At 39.7% G+C, this 12,786-nt stretch overlaps 1 protein-coding gene across 3 annotated transcripts in view; it reads left to right on the top strand.

Annotated features, from left to right (window-relative positions):
* The first annotated feature begins 11,469 nt into the window (after nt 1-11,469).
* LOC124951151 (transcription factor AP-2-epsilon) overlaps nt 11,470-12,786 on the top strand; it is a 139,823-nt gene continuing 138,506 nt past the window's right edge. For all 3 annotated transcript variants that reach the window (XM_047499029.1, XM_047499019.1, XM_047499039.1), the window contains exon 1: nt 11,470-12,543. The gene's annotated coding sequence lies outside the window, so the exon portion shown is untranslated. The remainder of the gene's footprint in view (nt 12,544-12,786) is intronic.

The raw sequence follows: 12,786 nt of genomic DNA on the forward strand, positions 1-12,786 counted from the left end.
CAGTGATTTGAACAGGTTTAAGAGATCGATGATATACATTTTAAAAAGAATCGAATCGATAAGTGATAATTAATATTATTGATATGTTAAATCATAACGATAAAATCATAAAATAAAGATAGAGTCGGAGAGAGAGAAAGAGAGAGAGAGAGAGAAAGAGATAGAGAGAGAGAGAAAGAGAAAGAGAGAGAGAGAGAGAGAGAGAGAGAGAGAGAGAAATTATTCTTTCTATTTTCTTCTCCAGAAAATCTCATCGTCAAGTGTATCTTTTTCTCAACGACAAATCGCGTCTATATCATCGCCGTTTCGATCGATAGCCAGGAATGAGACAACGCCTTCTCGACACAATCGTTCGTAACCGAAATTTCTGTGGCGTGTGTAGCTTCGATCTTCCTCTATTCTCTTTTTCTTTTTATTTCTGTCTTTGTCTCTCTCTCTCTCTCTCTCTCTTTTAGTCTCATTTCGTATCGTGTTTCCCTTACGTTTGCCGGAGGCACAATGGCGTATTATACGTCCACGTAGAATAAAGATCCTTTGACAAAATTCTCCCGAGGGAGTCCGCTTTAGGGCCGACTATATGGCTACCAGGAAATGACTGAACCGCGTTAGGATATTAGATTATGTTAAAGGTCTTCTCCTGGTAAGAACGATGGCTAGTGGGACAGCTTTCCAGTCAAAGATCTCGAACTCGAATTGTTCTATCATTTTATTTCTCGATTTCTCAATATATTGTGATCGCGAGGATGAGTACTTTTGGAAGTTAAATTACGATTAAATTCGAACAATAGGAAATAACAATAAACGAAAGGAGAAAAATGAAGGAGGTAGAGACGGACAGAGCGTAGGCATTAACGAGAAATAATCAATGATAAACATTCGAGGAATAGCTGGAACGTACGCTCGACGGAGACCGGTCGTTGGCTGTAACCGATGAAGACATAAACCCATGTCCACGCGTAATTTAGAGTTCTTAACTCCCAGTAGGTGGTTGGCCACCACCCGGGGCTCGAGACACCTTATCGCGCCTACTTTTCTCCCCACTACGATCCTAACCCCTCCCCCATCCCTTTCGAAAACAGGCCCTGGTCCCCTTTCCTTTTTTCCTTTTTCCTTCAGCGGCTTACTGATCTCACGGAACTATTCTCGCACGAGCAGAAACTGCAATCGTTGTTTTACAAGTTGGTTTCATGTCACGAGACAACCATGAACTTCCATCCTCGAATTATTATATCATGATTGCTACTTAACCTTTTATACAAAATGTACTTTGTTGAGTTGTATGTTCTTTGTTTTTCTTCAATTTAATTTATTCAAAGCAGATCGTCGAATAGAGCAAAGCAAATTACCGTTGTTCTTTTTTTTTCGATAGCTTCTAAGCTTCATCATGGAAAAGTAAGTTCATGGAATATTTAGTATTCCCTTAATCTATAAACGAAACATTCTCTCTCGACTCGCGTCGAAATGCATATGTTTGCTTGAAGGGACAGTTGTGCTTTCACGTCTGCATATTTTCAAGCGGTCGATCTGTAAGAAGAAGATTGAGTTCACCAAGAACCATCGTCGTCGTGGAGAAAAGAAAAAGGGAGAAAAATCTTTGAAAAGGATACGCGTGCGTGCGTGCGCGAGTCGCGCGATGGGAGTCAACGGGTCAGGACGGTTGGCCACGCTGCGAGTGGTCGTCGCGGATACGCCGACATTCGACCTGACACGTATGCCCGCGTGCAGCTATTACTTTCAATTTATGTTCCTCTCGATCCTTAAATCGGCAAACTTTCGGAGACCGCCTGCGGCGTTCTCGAGCGCCGCTATGATATATCTATTTGTGTGCGTGCATTTGTAAATCGACTCTCTTAAGACGCGAAAAAGAGGAAGAGAGATCGTGCGAGATATACGCAAGCGTATCGCGTGATACTCGCCAACGAGTTCGATGTCTACCGTCATTTTTCCTTACCCATTCGTTCTACTTTTCTTTTTTTTTTTTTAAAAGAGATGATCAACGCAGGGCAAATAGCGAGAGAAAAAGAGAAATAATTTTTAATAAAGTGCAATATTACAGTCACGTTAAGTTTATAGTCTGCATTCGAAAATGTAGAAATCGTATCGATGGAATTTAAAAAATTGCAGTTAATTCTGCATTTCCGTTCTTTCTTATAAGTATTAAATGAATCTTACATATATGCCGAATATATACTTTAAATATTATTTTTATTTTTAAGAAAGAGATAGAAAATTCGAAGTATAAAATTGTAGTATATAATATAACAAATACTTTCATACATTCATACGTATGACCTTGACCGGATAGAAATTTCGATCAATTAGTCATTAAAAGACATTTAAAATACGAATTTTTGATAACATGTTTCGTACCTAAAGGGTTAACTCGTAGCGTTCTAGCACATTGGTCGTTCAGTTGTTCGCGGATATCGAGCCAACGAGCTAACGACAATCCAATATTGACGTTTAACAGCAGCGGCAAACAAAGTTCGTGACTGTTTCGCTCGGTATTGACCCAACCTTGACCGTCGATGACGCGTTTAATATGACCATCCTTCGAAAAAAGACTAGGTAGAATCTCGCACGAATATCGATCTCTCTATTCGAAATTTCCAATAGCCGCAAGAGCTACGTTCTATGGAACCAACGATACTTTTAATCACGAAGTAAAGACTACGTTCTCCGCATGAAATAACACGAGGAGGGAGGAGGGGCAATTAGTGAGTTCGAATCTCTTTCTCTCTTACTCTCTTTATCTCGTGATGCTGTATTTTTTTAGCCAATCGATGTGATCGAAGAATTGAGAGTCTCATTAGAGATGGTCATTTACAATGTATTCTAATAACAACGCGATGATCAATACGATAAAAAACGTTAGCAATATGTAGAAATTGTAAAGTTTTTCAAATCATTACGATTATTTATTGTAATGATAAAATTGATTATATGATAGGCGCAGTGAAAAAAAGATTTCTAGCGTTTAATTACAACATGTTACCTTCCTACAACATGTAATAATTTTTGTATAAATAACGCTATTACGAGTTATATAATAATTATCTTGCGAATGCGTAAAAAGTAGAAGATTTATATGATATTTATGAATGACATCGACGTTGCGTATGCGGTCCTCACGCAATGTGCAACGTATGTAAATCATTCGTTCGATGTTTCGCGGAATCCGAAGTACTCTCGTATTTCTTTCAGTTTCAGATAGCAACCACTTTCGAATTCATATCTACGTGGCCAACTTAAATCGTATCAACCGACATGAAGCTTGATTTTTTCAACGAAATATTGTCGAAGATATGAATCGAAAGATTCGCGAGCTGTTACCGGATACTATCAATGAAACTAAAGTAAGTTCGTGTTGCACACAACGGAGTTGCGGTTGCACGAAAGGGATTAAACTGGGGCACGCGGGAGTTTCGGGATAGATATAATGAGAGTTCACTTTGCTAAGTTCTCGCGGAAACTTTTAATTGGACTCGCATGCCACGGCGAGAGAGTTATCAAGGATATAGGATTTGTTTTCGATAAAACTTTCTAGCAGAAGGAAGATCGATTGTTTAGAAAATGTGAAAAGAAATAACGTAAAAATCGAAAATATAAATGATAACGCATCGAACTACATATGCAAATTCAACTTTGGTGAAGTACTCTGGTACATAATATGTTACAGTAGTATGTACTATGAACATAGTTCGTAGGTATCTATGTGTAAGTAACATACACTTTCTCATTATTCATAACGTCGCCGTTGGGTCGTAAGACAAGCTTTCATCGTTCTAAATCATTACACTTAAATGCAAAGGCAACATAGAGAAGTAACATTTCTTAGATGCGTTCTTTCCTCTGTTAATGACGCAAGGCATCGTCGTAACTCGTTATGTCGGACCAAGAATACGAAAGGGACAATAGAAAAGAGATGAAAAAAAGAGGATGAAGAGAGGAGTTTGAAGTGTTCGTAGTCTCTGAATTTTCCATCGATGAGGTCAAAGAAGATAGATAATAGATGTGTTATGAGTACGTAAAAAATTTTTAATTTGTTCGGAAAAAAGATAAGAATATCTTATTCGGCCAAGCTCAAAAGTTATTTCTTCTTCTTCTTTCTTTCTGCATAAGAACGAGACAATGTTAAAATCAATTTCACACTCCTCTTCGATGTCATTTCGATGTGAAATAGGAGGGCGTTGCTTTCTGACGAATAAGTGCTCGGTAGACGCGTGATCCGTGTCTATGCGGAAGAAAGAAGATAGACTGAGTAAAAAGAGGAAGAAGAGAGGGGAAAAAAGAAGAAAGTATAAAAAAGATAGCAGGGAGAAGAAGAGAAGCAAGACTCGTCTCTCTCAATGCGATCCCTTCCAACCTGGTGGATCGAAGTGAGTTTTGAAAATGTATGCGCACACGGCCAGATTCACAAGAAGGGCTGTAAACCTCGCCTTAGGCGAAGGCAGGAGCTCGGAAGGACCCCTTATTCCCTACTAAATTTCACCCTATATACCCCACGCGAGCGCGGAGAAACGAAGCGCCGACCACTACCACCAACACCATCACCATTACCATCACTATCACCATCATCACCACCACCAGTACCGCCATCATCCCTTGGTTCTTTTCAACTCTCTCTTACTCTCTCACTCTCTCTTTCTCTCTTCCTTTTTCTAATAGATCGACTATATGTGTACGAGTTTCGTGCCAAGGCAGTGACCCACGAAGCAACATATTGGCGTTGTTTGAAGAACGAGAATTGCTCGACGCCGTTGGGGTCCCCGCGATTCGTAGAGTAGAGAAAACGATCGATCGGTCGACAATCGCGATCGTGCCGCGCGGTGCGGTGTAAATACCGCAGGCCTCCTTTTGATCGTCACGTAGAACCATAATGACGAGTGCGCTCTTTTTTTTCGAAGCAACAAATGGGGGTGGTCTTTGTTAAAGAGGGTTGCATGAGACATTGCGGTTTTCGTTTGCTCATATCTTAATGAACGAATATAAGTCATTTGAATAATGAATCGAAAGTTTTCATTTTTTATTAATTTTTCTTGACATCACAGATATGCCCATATGTATATATATTGTATATGTTTTTTTGCATTTGATCACATTATTGTTCATTACAAAGATTTTCGAAAGAAAGAGAAAGAAACAGACAATCAGAAGAACGTTTACATTTCACGGTATTAAAGCAATGGTTAGCGCTTCTAACCATGAGTTTAACGAATGATCAGCTTCGAATTCTTTGATAATTGAGGTTTATTTGGATGTCGAGATTAAGAAAAAAAAATCATGCAGTTTCGATCTTCTTTCTCACTCATCTTCCCCTCAAGAATCGAACCACTTTGGATTTCCATATTACGCAGTGTTTCCCTTTCTTTCTTTTTTTCTTTTTCGTCTCGCGTGCTGCCAATTGGAATGTCGTAGCATGAACATCGCCCACGCTGCAACACGCACGTATGTCTATAGAAACGTACACATAGAGAAATGCATAAGTGCAAGAGGATGAAAAAACGATGAAGAAGAAGAGGACAACAACGTCGACGTCGATGACGAGCGGCAGCGGCAGCGGCGGCTTCGCTGCTTGAACGAAAGAGTTCGCACATATACGCGCCCTTCGCTCTGCAGAGATTAAACTCACGCACAGTCCGGCCCGAGGGCGGCGTGCCAACCAACTAATGAGAGAGGCGAGCGACCGCGATGATAAAGTCTCCACGCCGAGCAAGCTCGTTCCATATACTCGACGTGTCCGAATCCCTTTTTTGATTCAACGATATCTTGCTATAACAACGAGCATCGTTCTTAGATTCGTTTACGAGATAGAACTTATTTTATTTCTTATAATATAGTGCCAATTAAATGTTAAGTAGGTACGTTTTCGTAGTACGTATTAAAGTGATTTCAATCGACCTGTGATTCATGCTTGATAATTTTAGTTCTCTTAGCCATTGATCATTCTTCGTCTATTTGCAGGTATAAGCCAAATTGATTTTTATTCTATATTGTAAAATAAAAATCTTCGATAGAGTTTTTTATTTGATAGTTATAGGTATTTGATCAATAGTAGATACATATCTAATTTTATAATAAAATGGAAAAATAATTATAACGGTTTGTCTTATTCATGTAACGTCATTTTTGTTTGCATATATTTACGTGCACGCATTATTCTATCATCAAGCATTTTTTATGTATACGTGTATCGTACTATATCTCAAATTTCGATTTGTTTGATTTTCTAAGAAAGGAATTCCGAGAGAAGGAATAAATCATGCATAAGAACGGGAAAAGGAAAAAAAAGGATTAGGACGTGCCTTTCTCGGGACACTCTTTCAGCAGCGAAATAACAGTCTGAAGATATGTTTCGAACATGTTCGTACTGTGGATGCTCAATTGAGAACTAAATAAAATGTTTTATCGCAAATTAAGAGTCATTGCAAGCGGTACGGAAACTGATTATTTCGTTCGTGCCTGAAATTCATACGAACCGATACCGCACCAACGTGGCTACCATTTTCAAACGCTACTTGATCACGCTATCCCGTCGGCTATGCGCTCTGTAAATATAGATATGAGTCTACGACACAATATCGAAGCTAAAAAATCTATCGTACGATCCTCGGATGGTACTCGAAATTAAATCGAAATCGACGACGCCGTTTGTTATTCAGTTCATCGAAATCCTTTTACAAATTAAAACCTATGATCATTCGGGATTGAGCTAGGTCTTTTCAAATGTTAGGGTTTCAAATATTGCTAACGGCAATTTAATGCGTTCTCGGTGTAATATAACTGGAACGAATAGCTCAGCATACTGTTATCACTCTTATTAGAATCGAAACTCTTAAGAAGGAGCATCTGAAATTAATTGAAGGCTGAATGAAAATCGACAAGAGCAATTTTCTTCCCGAAAGAAAAAAACTTGCCGATGTAAGGAATAACATGATAAAACTTAACTTTTCGCGTTAAGTTTCAACTTACGATTGGAGAATTTTTTAATTATCCATAATCGACGAATTATTTTCTAAATATTTTATTCAAAGGTTTTATAATACAGCATACAATTTAATGATAAGAAATAAATCAAAATACTAGTCGATTTTCAGTTCTTACCGAGGGATTCTGACCCTCTTATAAAAATATCGTTGAACTTCAAAGGCCGAGAAACCCCGTTTGGATTCAAAGTAGCAAGAAATCACATTTCGAAAAGAACCCACGAAGTCCAGACGTTAGGTAAGCCGACAATTTGCATGCTATTACCGCAAGGCGTTTGTGCTTCATGGGGAGAAGCATTTTACCGCAGCAACCGGGACTTGTTTATTGTAATTACGAAAGTTTGGCTTCCACTTCTTATTTCGTTCCTTTGTCTACTATCATGGCCTCGGCCAAGGTGCTTCTAAAAAGAGACAAAAGAATGGATTTCTTGATTCCACGATCTTTATTATCTCGATAAATCGAATTAACGAAAATTTCTTTCTTTCGTGTTATTTATTGAACAATAGTAACTCTTAAATTATTAATAGTTTAATCTCTTGATTGTGTGATATACATATATATATTACACATATATATGTACATATATATATGTATATATAGGTCTGGATTTTATTTACTCAAAGACAAACACGGTATTTTAACTACGAAAGACTACGAAAAAAATAGTCATGGTATGAACATTGAGCATGTATTTTTGTGGATTTGATAATTTAAAAAAAATCGAATTTTACCTTCGTTAGGAACAATAGAGGGAGGAAAGAAAAGATGATGGAAAACTGTATCGAGACACTTGGTCTAAGGGAACCACATAACAAAAAGAAATACTTGAAGTGGGTGCAGTATTCTTTCTAAGTTTGGGATACGTTCTGTGTAAAAAAAAGATGTTTGGGAGGGTCGCATTTGCCACGCGCTTAAGTCAACAAGATTTTCGTTTCTCGAATCGAGCGAACGTGAATAAAAAAGAGAGTAGTATTCGATGGGCTTTCAAATTTGAGCACGAATGTTTTGAGAAAAATCAACTCTCGATACTGACGTTTTTTCATTAAACGAAAGTGAGAGAGAGAGAGAGAGAGAGAGAGAGAGAGAGAGAGAGAGAGAGAGAGAAAGGTCGTAGCATCACCTGACAGCCTCGAGCGTTCGAAATGTGAAAGGATATTTGGTGGAGGACGCACCGTGTTTGCAGTCCTACAGATCAATAGGGGATCGGTATCGATCTTACGAGAATCCATTTACCGATGCGCAAAAGGATGATCGAAGGATTTCGTCAATAGAACCATTCATTGTATTTTAAGTAAGAGCTTTCATGTAAACGGAGTAAGTATTTTGTGGGTGGAAACCTTTTGTGGGGGAAAATACTTACAATATAAATAGCGGAAAGCTATTTGTAGGGTGCTTTATATATAAAAATATTTTTTGGTTTAATGGTAAAGGAAAAGGATCCCTCTGTTCACGAGTATTTCTCAAAGCCATTCTTCAATACCTCTATTGCTAGCGATAGAAAAGAATTATGTTAGCATAGTCATCAAGGACAAATAATTTGACTTAAGCAAATTCCAATTTTCACTGCGTGAAGATATCGCAATTTCGTCGAGAGAGTTATAGATACATCGATCTACATCGTCGCTACGTAAAGACCACTTAGACAAGGCCAAAGTTAGGTCATCGCTTCAGATTATTAGGTAATTAGGGTAAGATGGTCCTTGTGACCATCTCGATGATGGAGGAGCCAGGTTATATGCGCGTGACTACCTACCGATAGACAAACACATGAGCAGATTACATGGCGCTCTCGGCTCTTGCATAGATATATGCAATTTAACTGGTAATTTCGAACTTACATCAGCTTAACTTCGGGAAGGTAATGATGTAGTAGTTAAATTGCATCACACAGGCGAGTTACGACGTTATAACGTGATGTGCCCTGGAACAAAGTGGATTACGATGGATTTCTTGCCGAACAACTTCTCCGTTAACCGAATAAAGCTTAGCTTACGAAGCAAGTAATAATATTTTTGCACAAGATCGACGGTCTATAAGGGAAGCAACAGAGATGGTCCTTGCTGGGGTCGTATCTTATCGGCAAAGATATATCAATTACGATCGATTGAACAATTTATATAAATCGATCGATGATAAAAGAAGATTACGAAGTTTATGAGATAAATATATTTTCCTCAACAGTCTTAAAGTTTCAGTTTCTAAATGATCAATACGCTTTGATAGTCGGTAATAATCAGGATGACGTAGAAGAAGGTAGTATTCTAATGATTTCAAACTTTAATAAATGACAAGGAAACGAATCGCTTCCTATATCATATTCGATCGTTTTTTCAAGATACTTCTTTTTTACTCGCGAGATCAGGACATAAGCAGGTGTTGTTAAGTGTTGAATACTGGAATACGTCGAGGAAGAGAGCAAAAGAGAAAGAGAGGGGAAGAAGTATTATCCCTACTTTTGCTCTTAGAATAGTTTTGCAAGGAAGAGGAGAAGGGTAACAGCGGAGCGAGCGTCTATCCGCTTTCGTTGCAATTGCAGTCAGGATATTGGATATTCTTGTTAGATCGTATAGCATGAGGTACTATTCTCCTACTCTGTTCTTTCTCGACCCTAAGCCGATTCTAAGCATATCGTCCGCCTCGTTAATTGTGCAACGCGAGTTCGTCGTTTGTCGATCTTGCCATTCTCGCTCTTTCTTACTCCTTCGTTTTCTCTTCTCGTTTTGATCAATGATACACGAAGCAACATGGATACCCCGAAGGATCGCGTCGGCTTTTTCTCGGGCGTTAATATAACACCGGCGCTTCCTGCTTCTCGATTGAGTCACGATTTAGCATAGGCGTGGTACGATGCATTCCCTGGTAAGAAGATGGACGGTTCGATCTTTCTCTCTCTCTCTCTCTTTCTCTCTCTCTCTCTCTCTCTCTCTCTCTCTCTCTCTCTCTCTCTCTCTCTCTCTTTATTTCCTCGCCTTACCTTGGTACCTCTGATCGAAGAGGATATTCCAAGCGCGATGGCTGCCACTATCCAATGTCGGCTATGAAACTTTCTTCATACAACGATCGAATTGATCTTCAGCCAAAAGGTTGCAGTTTCTTCATTGAGAATGATTAAAGTGAAAGACTGGTTTCTTGATAAATAGATCGGTAAAGCTTCAATTTGCTAATCGATGTAGGTATATGTGTATCAAATCAGTTATTAAAAAGAGTTCTCTTAAGCTCTTTCGAAAAAAGATCCTTCTTTAGAATTTTTTTATCAGTAATTTCGGTAAGATAGATAAAAAGAATTTCGATCTTTAGTATCATTGTAAAATTCATCAAATCGAAGATAGAGACGTGATAATACAAATAAAATTCCATAAATGACGAGAAAGGTCCTTCAGAATAGAAGAAAAAACAGGATATATTTCGGAAGGATGAAGTAAATAAAAGAGTTCGAAAAGGAGGAGAAGGAAGAAAGAGAAGAAGAATAACGAAGATAAAACGACGGGTAAAAGCTGGCGCGAAAAGCAAGTGAAATGAGCGGGTGGAAAACAGAAGCACTCGTTCTTAACGGATGCTAGGCTCCACCCTCGACTTCTTCTTCGTTTTCATCTTCATCTTCCCTAGTGAAACTGGAGAGGGAAAGAAGGTGAAGGGATGGTGGTACAACAACGACGACGACGACGATAACGACGGGTGCTGGTAGTTGCCGTGGTGGCGTTTTACTCGACGTCCTCTCCTCCGTTACCCCTTCCTATGTTTCGACTGGATCGGTTGAGGAGAGAAGAGAGAGGGGAACATCGATTGGTCATGCGCAGAGGATGTTCGCGTGCGAGTTGCCGTTTCTGTAGGGGGCTAAAGAAGGGGAGCCATTCGTTCGCGTGGCTTTTTCATATCTATACGTATACATGTGGGTATATACGGTGTATATGTATATATAAATTTCTATCTATGTATGTGCACCTGTGTATATATGAGTGTGTTTATATATATATATATATATATATATATATATATATATATATATATATATATTAGTAAATATACATCTGGGGTATGTACTTATGTACACATACTTGCGCGCACATGTGTGTGTGTATTTATGTGCTTGCTTGTGTGTATATAGCTATATATATATATATATATATATATATATGTATTCGCTGCGGCATGCTCGCATTAGGTTGGGTTTTGTCTCTCCTCTTCCTCTGCGTTCGTAGCGCTATTCCTCTTGGTGGCAGGCTTGGCAGGGTAAGCAGAAGGGCATGCAGAACGACGGACGCGCAGGGTCGGTCGCGCTGCCGACTGGAGGCGGAGGCACCACACCCCCGAGGGAGGCAGGGGCGCGCATAGCGGCGCAGATGAGCCGGTAGTGGTGGTGATGGTCGCGGCGATGACGACGTCGACGACGACGACGACGACTAGGTAGAAGAGAAGGAGGTATAGAAGGATGAGAGGGAAGGGCGTCGCGGCGCCTCTCTTGCCTCGAGCGCAGTGCGACGTCGCGACGCGCCACGTGCGGTGCAACATACACCGGGGGAGAGATACGACCTATGAAACTCGCTTCCTTCCTCTTCCTCTTCTTCTTCCTTCTCCTCCTCTCGTTCTTCTTCTTCATCTTCATTTTTGTCTTCGTCTTCTTTCGTTTGCACTCTCCCTCTTAATCCTCTTTTAATCCTCTTTTCGTCTCTCATCGTGTCTGAGCTTCGCAAGAAATTTCACGATAGTGAAAGGACGTTCTTTTATCGAAAACGATTTCTCACGTCGCCGTCACCGTCGCTGTTATCGTTGTCGGAATCAACGAGGGAAAGAGGAAGTTAAGAAGAAAAACAAGTGCTTTGAGCGGTACAAAAAGATGGAAAGCTAATAAAAAAATAAAGAAAAAGTTGAGGAATCGCGACGGTGGGGTGAGCAGTGGTTAGATCTACTCTATGAAAGGAGAGAGGGTTAAAAAGAGATTCGTAGAAGAAAGGTCGAGAGAGAGAAAGAGAGAGAGAGAGAGAGAGAGAGAAGTAGAGAGAAGAAGAGAGAGAAAAAGAGACAGGTAGACAGAGAGATAGACAAAAAGAATAACACGAAACATATTTTGAATCAGAACTAATGCAGTTAAGGATTGGGCTAAGTGGATACGCGTTTATGTGATTCTCTCTCGCGAAAACGAGGACGAGTGCGCGCGCGCGCGCCCGTGCATGCCTCCACAGAACAGTCACCGCGCTTCGTGAATGTGCAAGCGAACGAGTGAAACACATTGGTTTCCTCTTTTTTTCTGCCACTGACGGCCAAGGGGAATCCGGGAGAGAGAAAGAGAGAGAAAGAGAGAGAGAACGTTCCTTATCTTTGCTTTGTTCTTTCTTCCTCGGAGAATAGCACTAATTTCAACTAATGTCGACACACATTCGGTGGCCGTAAACGTGACGCGACTCGACGCGACCCGACGCAACGTATCCTCTGACTTATTCGTCTTCGTTGTACATGAACGATCTTCTTATGCTGGTGAATGTACACATACGCATTGACTTCTTATATTTCTCTCACGTGGAATTTTTCCACGAGAGAAGAAGGCACACGTTCGACGAGGTGAGTCGTTTCTTCGCGTACTTACGAATTCTATTTAAACTGAGAAAACGTTGCGTGATTCGTGCGTTCACCACGTAATATCAAGTCAATTTTTATATTAATCTAATTTAAAGTGATTAGAAAGTGTGTGAGATCAGTGAATCAAGATCCTCAGTTAATATCTCATTTCCATAGTGATCTTATAAAGAATAGGTGAAGGAGTATTATGAAATCCTTTTTTTTTCATACAATATTTTCACGTAC

This window comes from Vespa velutina, chromosome 1 (assembly GCF_912470025.1).
Source record: "Vespa velutina chromosome 1, iVesVel2.1, whole genome shotgun sequence".
Lineage (NCBI taxonomy): Eukaryota > Metazoa > Arthropoda > Insecta > Hymenoptera > Vespidae > Vespa > Vespa velutina.